Raw genomic sequence first — 10003 nt, 5'->3', positions numbered from 1 at the left:
AACAACTTGTCACAACCTGAGGAATGTTTAAAATTAAGACTGTTTAAAATTAATATTGAACGTACCAAATGAAGTACAAAGACTGTTTAAAATTAATATTGTTTAAAAGTAATATTGTATGTACCCAACAAATGTCAAATCGATTGACACCTACAGAATGTTGGAAAAGTGTACCTTTTTGCTATGTAAGCTTTGGCAATATGGTTCTCTGTAAACTTTCATGCCAATAAAGCATTTGATTTGGAATTGGAATTGGAAAGCTGGCGAGCGAGAGACAGCGAAATCTGGCGAGAGAGACAGAGAAAGCTGGCGAGAGAGAGACAGAGAAAGCTGGCGAGAGAGAGACAGAGAAAGCTGGCGAGAGAGAGACAGAGAAAGCTGGCGAGAGAGAGACAGAGAAAGCTGGCGAGAGAGAGACAGAGAAAGCTGGCGAGAGAGAGACAGAGAAAGCTGGCGAGAGAGAGACAGAGAAAGCTGGCGAGAGAGAGACAGAGAAAGCTGGCGAGGGAGAGACAGAGAAAGCTGGCGAGAGAGAGACAGAGAAAGCTGGCGAGAGAGAGACAGAGAAAGCTGGCGAGAGAGAGACAGAGAATGCTGGCGAGAGAGAGACAGAGAAAGCTGGCGAGAGAGAGACAGAGAAAGCTGTCGAGAGAGAGACAGAGAAAGCTGGCGAGGGAGAGACAGAGAAAGCTAGAGAGAGAGATAGAGAAAGCTGGAGAGAGAGAGACAGAGAAAGCTGGCGAGAGAGACAGAGAAAGCTGGCGAGAGAGACAGAGAAAGCTGGTGAGAGAGACAGAGAAAGCCGGCGAGAGAGAGACAGAGAAAGCCGGCGAGAGAGAGACAGAGAAAGCCGGCGAGACAGAGACAGAGAAAGCCGGCGAGAGAGAGACAGAGAAAGCTGGCAAGAGAGACAAAGAAAGCTGGCGAGAGAGTGACAGAGAAAGCTGGCGAGAGAGAGACAGAGAAAGCTGGCGAGAGAGACAGAGAAAGCTGGCGAGAGAGAGACAGAAAGCTGGCGAGAGAGAGACAGAGAAAGCTGGCGAGAGAGAGACAGAGAAAGCTGGCGAGAGAGAGACAGAGAAAGCTGGCGAGAGACAGAGAATGCTGGCGAGAGAGAGAAAGAGAAAGCTGGCGAGAGAGAGACAGAGAAAGCTGGGGAGAGAGAGACAGAGAAAGCTGGCAAGAGAGACAGAGAAAGCCGGCGAGACAGAGGCAGAGAAAGCCGGCGAGAGAGAGACAGAGAAAGCTGGCAAGAGAGACAGAGAAAGCCGGCGAGACAGAGGCAGAGAAAGCCGGCGAGAGAGAGACAGAGAAAGCTGGCAAGAGAGACAGAGAAAACCGGCGAGAGAGAGACAGAGAAAGCTGGCAAGAGAGACAGAGAAAGCTGGCGAGAGAGTGACAGAGAAAGCTGGCGAGAGAGAGACAGAGAAAGCTGGCGAGAGAGACAGAGAAAGCTGGCGAGAGAGAGAGACAGAGAAAGCTGGCGAGAGAGAAGCAGAGAAAGCTGGCGAGAGAGAAAGGCAGAGAAAGCTGGCGAAAGAGAGACAGAAAGCTGGCGAGAGAGAGACAGAGAAAGCTGGCGAGAAAGCTGGCGAGAGAGAGACAGAAAGCTGGCGAGAGAGAGAAAGAGAAAGCTGGCGAGAGAGAGACAGAGAAAGCTGGCGAGAGAGAGACAGAGAAAGCTGGCGAGAGACAGAGAATGCTGGCGAGAGAGAGAAAGAGAAAGCTGGCGAGAGAGAGACAGAAAAAGCTGGGGAGAGTGAGACAGAGAAAGCTGGCGAGAGAGAGACAGATAAAGCCGGCGAGACAGAGACAGAGAAAAACAGCGGCCGGGGGATCGGAGCCAGAACAGCGCAGGAAAACCCGGGAACAGAGAGAGAGAAACCGGGAACAGAGAGAGAGAACTCCAAAACAGGGAGAGAGAGAGAGCAGAGCCCGAGCAGCAACCGGAGCACGGAGCCTGAAGCCGGAGAAAGGCCCGAGGAACCGGAGAGAAGGAGAGCGAGCAGCAACAGGAGTCGACCCAGACCGGGAGGAACGGCCCGAGCCAGTCAAAGAGGCGAGTGGAGAGGTAGGGGTGCCGGATCGGGTCGGGCCTGGAGAGCGAGCAAGCCCGGGGCCTGAAATCCGAGAAACTCCGGGGTCGGAGAGACTCGGCCGGGCCGGGACTGCACAGCCGAGCCGAGGGGCTGGGACCAGGGCAGAGGCCCGGAGAGCGAGCAAGCCCGGGGCCTGAAAACCGAGAAACTCCGGGATCGGAGAAACTCGGACAAACACCGGGCCGGGCGGGGACCAGGGCAGAAGCCCGGAGAGAGAGCAAGCCCGGGGCCCGAAACCCGAGAAACTCCGGGGTCGGAGAAACTCGGACAAACACCGGGACGGGACTGCACAGCCGAGCCGAGGGGCTGGGACCAGAGCAGAAACAGCCTGAGACCGACGCGAGGAGAGAGAGGAAAACTCCGGGTCCGGAGGAAAAAAGCTATACCTAGATCTACCTAAATTTAGTTAACCTAGAAAAAGAACAACAAACCCGAAGAAAAAAAAAAGAAAAAAAGAAAAAAAAAAAAAAAAAGAAAGAAAGAAGGAATAGAAACCAGAGAGAAACGATAAACAACCCGAACCAGGAACCTGTGAGAGAGAGAGAGAGAAACTTTTAAGAGCAGCTATATCAAAGATGAACCCCTGAAAAACTCTCAATTTTGGACCTAAAAGTGGGATAAGGTGGAACACGACACAAAAAAGAGAAAAAAAGTTATCTACCTGAGACAAAACAAACGACTACAATGAGCAGGGAAATGAAATATCCTGAGCAATGCACAAAAAATAAAGCAAAGGAAAAACACAAGGACATAACACTAAAAAGTAACCCAGAGGTCCTCTACGTTGACTATACCACACACAAAGGGATTAAGACGAAGAACAACCTCATATTCTACACCGACTCCATTCCCTCATGGAAGGAGACTTTACAAAAATACTACGCATACGTCTCCAGCGAAGGTATTGGCAGTGGAGGCAGACTGAAAATATGTAAAGATGGAAATCTAGATAAAGATGACCCCCTGCTAACCATAAGCTACTACAACAAAAAAGGAAAGATCATGATACAGGGGAATGTAGAAAGTCTGGACTCCTTCGAAAAGGAATTCCCCCAGCTGAAAACTAAGGCAGACACAAATAGGACCAATGGACAGGAGGCAAAAGAGAATCGAACAGAGGATGATGAGAGCCAAGCGGAGGAAGAAGAAGAGAGTCCAGCAGAGACACACACCTCCCTGACCATCTCCACCCCCCCCACACCTCTCAACGCAAACAAACTGCTGAAAGAGAGTCTGTCCAAACTAGAACTCGAATTCAACGAATACAGAGAAACACAGACCAAGAACTGGACGGAGGAATTCAAACAGCTGAAAATGGAAAACGAGTCCACCATCCACAATCTGAGAAAGACCGTAGAGGAACAAATAAATAAGATCCAAGAACTCCATACCCAACTAAACAAAATGACGGAGGCCGTAGAAAGGCTCAGCAGGCAACACAAACCTCTTAAGGTCCAAAAAACAACACACACAAGGACACAGAACCCGTCGGATGCCACCCCACACGAGGACACACCGAAAGCCACAAACCCCGCTCCTGCCACACAGCTCACCACAGAAACCCAGCCAACAACCAGCCCTCAGTCGAGTCCTGCCCAGACTACCGCTACCCAGTCCTCACACACAGGGACGCAGAACCCGTCAGATGCCCCCCCACACGAGGACACACCGAAAGCCTCAAACCCCGCTCCTGCCACACAACATATCCCAGAAACCCAGCCAACAACCAGCCATCAGTCGAGTCCTGCCCAGACTACTGCTACCCAGTCTGAAAAACCAGCCCCTCAGGCGGTCCTGCTGACCGACTCCAACGGAAAGTTTCTGGACCCCCAGAGGCTGTTCCCAGGTCATCAAGTCCTGAAAAAATGGTGCAGCAACACAGAACATGCAATGAAGATCCTGAACAAAGAATCCCTTGGAAGCCCCAAATGGCTTGTGATCCACACAGGCACAAACGACCTACGCACTGTACGGGAAGGCACTGCTAGGGCGGTGAGCAGGATGGCGGAAAAGGCCAGCAAGGAATTCCCCGAGGCGCGGATCGTGATCTCCACACTACTGCCCAGAAAGGACACCCCAGCCTATATAATCCACAACACCAACAGGGAGATCGACACGAGATGTTCTGTCTTCCCCAACGTCTACCTGGCCCATCATCCAAACATCAACACAAGGGACCTCTATGACGAAATACATCTACTCAAACAGCGGATGTGGGTCTTTGCAAAAAACCTCATAAACACTGCCAAAAGACGCAGCCCTCCCACCCCCTCTACCATTGGGAGCCGTAACCCAAACAGGACCACCAATGTCCCCCACCCCCCTTTACAAAACCAACAACAGAACCCAAGACCCCCCTCTAGACCACAGACTGTAGACCAAGAACTGAGAAAGATCATGACGATGCTGAACAGCCTGATAGAAAGCCGGAGAAATTATTAATATTGTTATTTATCATTATCATTATTGTTATCTTATCAGTATTATTACTACTATTAGATAGATATATGTGCATGCCTCATGAAATTTATACTAAATCATCATTTAGCATTATAGAAAATAGTGTTTCCACACTCATCCCACAAAATAGGTCCATTTTATTTCGTTTTATTGAACTATATAAATGCGTTCTTTCCACATAAGCTGCTGGAATATCCAGGGCCTCCGCTCCTCAACTTTTGGGATGAAGAGTACAGACCCTGAATTCCTAAAAGCTATAAAAGACATTGATATAATTGTGTTAACAGAAACATGGTGCCAAAAGGACATGCCGACCCACTGTCCCCCAATGTACCATGAAATTATTGTGCCTTCAGTAAAGAACATTAAGACACGCAAGGGCAGAACCTCCGGGGGAATCCTGGTGTGGTATAAAGGAGAACTGAACAAACACATCTCACCGATAAAACAGGGAAAATCACACGTATGGCTAAAATTAGATAAAAATATAGGAATAGAAAAAAACGATGTTTACTTATGTGCGATCTACATACCTCCAATAGAATCGCCATATTTTGAAGAGGAGATATTTGACACTCTCCACATGGAAATCAGCCATTTCCAGGCCCAAGGAAAGGTGCTACTATGTGGGGACCTAAATGCAAGGACAGGATGTGAACCTGACTTCATAGACCCACAGGGCAACAACCATGTGTTTGGCCAGACCCCTCTATATGTCACACCAGCCATCGCAAACCGAAACAACCTCGATTGTGAAATAAATAAAAGCGGTAGGGAGGTAGTGCAACTCTGCCGAGCCTTAGGCCTGTACATAGTTAACGGTAGGTTCAGAGGGGACTCCTTAGGGAGACTCACATATTCCTCAACTCTTGGGTCTAGTGTGGTGGATTATACAATCACTGACCTGGACCCCTGCGATATCAACGCATTCACTGTCAGGCAGCAATCCCCCCTCTCAGACCATAACCAAATAAATGTGTACCTTAAACTTTCTGCCCAAACTACAGACACAAAAAAGGAACCCAGTAAGCTACATAAAATAAACCAGACATACAGATGGGCCCCAGACAGTGGAGATAAATTCATCACAGCACTAAATTCACCTGATCTCACAAGTAAAATTTCAAAATTTAAAGAAAATCTATATGAGATCACCAGAGATGGGGTAAACATGGCCATAGAGGATATAAATATGATCTTTCATGAGGCAGCTGTAAAAGCCGACCTCGTGAAACAGAAGAGGAAGAGTCACAAAAGACAAAATAAAAATAAGAAATGGTTTGACCACGAATGCAAAAATGCCAGAAAAGACCTGAGAAAAATATCAAACCAAAAGCATCGCCAACCAAACAATCCGGACCTACGTACTAGATACAATGAAACCCTCAAAAGATATAAACACACCATTAGGAACAAAACACAAAACTATACCCACAAAATACTAGAAGAAATTGAAAACTCCACCAACCCAAAACAATTCTGGGAAATGTGGAATAACCTGAGTACAACACAATTGCAAGCATTACCAATCCAAGATGGCGACATCTGGAGAACACATTTTGAAAACCTCTACAAAGACATCCCAATAAACGAAACAAACCCAAGTCAACATCAGGTCACAGAAAAACTCCACACATTAGAAGCAACAATCAAAGACAACCAAAACCCTCTAGACTCCCCAATCACATGGAAAGAAATGGCCACAAAAACAAAATCTCTCCACCTAAAGAAAGCCTGTGGCCCAGACAACATCAAAAATGAAATGCTCAAGTTCAGCAATATGGAGATGCAGGGTGCGGTACTCAAATTATTCAACATCATATTACGTTCAGGCTGTTTTCCCGATATCTGGTGCCAAGGACTAATCTCCCCCATATATAAAAGCGGAAACAAATCAGACCCAAATAACTACCGCGGCATCTGTGTCAACAGTTGTCTAGGGAAGTTATTCTGCAGTATTCTAAATAGTAGATTACTTGATTTTCTTAACAAACATAATATCCTCAGAAAAAACCAAATAGGCTTTCTTCCAAAACACCGCACCGCCGACCATATCTATACCCTTCACACCCTCATTGAAAAACATATACACCAAACAAAAAATGGGAAAATATTCGCCTGTTTCATCGACTTCAAGAAAGCCTTTGACTCTATATGGCACGAAGGGCTCTATTATAAACTTCTTCAATGTGGAATAGGGGGCAAAGTCTATGACCTTATTAAATCAATGTATCTGAAAAACAAATGCGGGGTCAAAATTGGAGACAAACGCACCGATTTCTTCACCCAGAGAAGAGGCGTCCGGCAGGGCTGCAATTTGAGCCCGACCCTGTTCAACATATACATAAATGAATTAGCAGACATGCTGGAGCAAAGCGAGTCACCAGGTCTCCGTCTCCTAGATGGAGAAGTGAAATCCCTGTTCTATGCGGACGACCTGGTTCTGCTGTCTCCCACAGAACAGGGATTACAGCAACAACTAGACCTACTCGACAAATACTGCCAAAATTGGGCTCTAACAGTAAATCTAAAGAAAACCAACATCATGATTTTTCAAAAAAGGCCCAGATGTCAGGAAAACAAATACCAGTTTACCCTCAGTGATACCACTATAGGACACACTATGAGCTACACCTACCTTGGTCTAACTATTACAGCACCAGGGAGCTTCAGCATAGCAGTGAATGCACTAAAAGAAAAAGCCCGAAGAGCCCTATATGCAATAAAAAGAAAATTCTACAACATCCAAATCCCAATCAAAATCTGGCTCAAAATATTTGACAGCATAATCCTGCCCATTGCACTGTACGGTAGTGAAGTATGGGGCCCGCTAAATCACCAAAGCTACACTAAATGGGAAAAACATACAATAGAAGCTCTACATGCAGAATTCTGCCGAAGCATCCTTCGCACCCAAAGGAAAACGCCAACAAATGCATGCAGAGCCGAACTAGGCAGATACCCACTGATAATAAACATCCAAAAACGAGCACTAAACTTCCTAAATCACCTCAAATCTAGCTCCCCAGACACCCTTCATTTCAAAGCCTTTCAGACCCAAGAGCTAAACCCAGAAAAGAGTCCCCTGAGTCAGCTGCTACGGAAACTAAGTACTCAGCCGGACCCTGACCAGCCCCAGACCAACACAGCCGCCCAAACACCAATCCGAGTGAACCAAATCATTAAAAAATGCAAAGAAACCTACCTGGAACATTGGAACAAAATAACCGAAAGCCAAAGCAGATTAGAATGTTACCGGGCCCTAAAAAGAGAATATAAACTGGCAGACTACCTCACGACCATCAGAGACACAAAACAGAGACAGACCCTCACCAGGTACAGACTAAGCGACCACCAACTGGAAATTGAAAAAGGCAGATACAAGAAATCCTGGCAGCCTAGAGAGAATAGAATATGCGATCAATGTCTGGCTGGCGAGGTTGAAACAGAAATGCATTTCCTCCTAAAATGCGAAAAATTCAACACATCAAGAAACATATTATTCAACAAGCTAAGCCAAACAACCCCAGATTTCAAGGAATTGGATGATCTGTCAAAATTGAGATTAGTCCTAGGAGAAGGAGACAGACCATACCTTGGGGCCAAATATGTAACAACATGTCACAACCTGAGGACTGTTTAAAATTAAGACTGTTTAAAATTAATATTGAACGTACCAAATGAAGTACAAAGACTGTTTAAAATTAATATTGTTTAAAAGTAATATTGTATGTACCCAACAAATGTCAAATCGATTGACACCTACAGAATGTTGGAAAACTGTACCTTTTTGCTATGTAAGCTTTGGCAATATGGTTCTCTGTAAACTTTCATGCCAATAAAGCATTTTAATTGGAATTGGAATTGGACAGAGAAAGCTGGCAAGAGAGACAGAGAAAGCTGGCGAGAGAGTGACAGAGAAAGCTGGCGAGAGAGAGACAGAGAAAGCTGGCGAGAGAGACAGAGAAAGCTGGCGAGAGAGGGACAGAAAGCTGGCGAGAGAGAGACAGAGAAAGCTGGCGAGAGAGAGACAGAGAAAGCTGGCGAGAGAGAGACAGAGAAAGCTGGCGAGAGACAGAGAATGCTGGCGAGAGAGAGAAAGAGAAAGCTGGCGAGAGAGAGACAGAGAAAGCTGGCGAGAGAGAGACAGAGAAAGCTGGCGAGAGAGAGACAGAGAAAGCTGGCGAGAGAGAGACAGAGAAAGCTGGCGAGAGAGAGAAAGAGAAAGCTGGCGAGAGAGAAACAGAGAAAGCTGGAGAGAGACAGAGAAAGCTGGCGAGAGAGAGACAAAGAAAGCTGGCGAGAGAGAGACAGAGAAAGCTGGCGAGAGAGAGACAAAGAAAGCTGGAGAGAAAGAGACAGAGAATGCTGCTGAGAGAGACAGAGAAAGCTGCTGAGAGAGACAGAGAAAGCTGGCGAGAGAGAGACAGAGAAAGCTGGCGAGAGAGAGACAGAGAAAGCTGGCGAGAGACAGAGAAAGCTGGCGAGAGAGAGACAGAGAAAGCTGGCGAGAGAGAGACAGAGAAAGCTGGCGAGAGAGAGACAGAGAAAGCTGGCGAGAGAGAGAGACAGAGAAAGCTGGCAAGAGAGACAGAGAAAGCTGGCGAGAGAGAGACAGAGAAAGCTGGCGAGAGAGACAGAGAAAGCTGGCGAGAGAGAGAGACAGAGAAAGCTGGCAAGAGAGACAGAGAAAGCTGGTGAGAGAGAAACAGAGAAAGCTGGAGAGAGAGAGACAGAGAAAGATGGCGAGAGAGAGACAGAGAAAGCTGGCGAGAGAGAGACAGAGAAAGCTGGAGAGAGAGAAAGCTGGCGAGAGAGAGACAGAGAAAGCTGGCGAGAGAGCGAGACAGAGAAAGCTGGCGAGAGAGAGGCAGAGAAAGCTGGCGAGAGAGAGACAAAGAAAGCTGGCGAGAGAGAGACAGAGAAAGCTGGTGAGAGAGAGACAAAGAATGCTGGAGAGAAAGAGACAGAGAATGCTGCTGAGAGAGACAGAGAAAGCTGCTGAGAGAGACAGAGAAAGCTGGCGAGAGAGAGACAGAGAAAGCTGGCGAGAGAGAGACAGAGAAAGCTGGCGAGAGACAGAGAAAGCTGGCGAGAGAGAGACAGAGAAAGCTGGCGAGAGAGAGACAGAGAAAGCTGGCGAGAGAGACACAGAGAAAGCTGGCGAGAGAGAGACAGAGAAAGCTGGCGAGAGAGAGACAGAGAAAGCTGGCGAGAGAGAGACAGATAAAGCTGGCGAGAGAGAGACAGAGAAAGCTGGCGAGAGAGAGACAGAGAAAGCTGGCGAGAGAGAGACTGAGAAAGCTGGCGAGAGAGAGAAAGAGAATGCTGGCGAGAGAGAGACAGAGAAAGCTGGAGAGAGAGACAGAGAAAGCTGGATAGAGAGACAGGGAAAGCCGGCGAGAGAGAGACAGAGAAAGCCGGCGAGGGAGAGACAGAGAAAT

Source organism: Somniosus microcephalus, unplaced genomic scaffold, assembly GCF_052327205.1.
Source record: "Somniosus microcephalus isolate GS21.2 unplaced genomic scaffold, FLI_Smic_1.0 unresolved_chr1, whole genome shotgun sequence".
Lineage (NCBI taxonomy): Eukaryota > Metazoa > Chordata > Chondrichthyes > Squaliformes > Somniosidae > Somniosus > Somniosus microcephalus.
Note: the sequence above shows the minus strand (reverse complement) of the source record.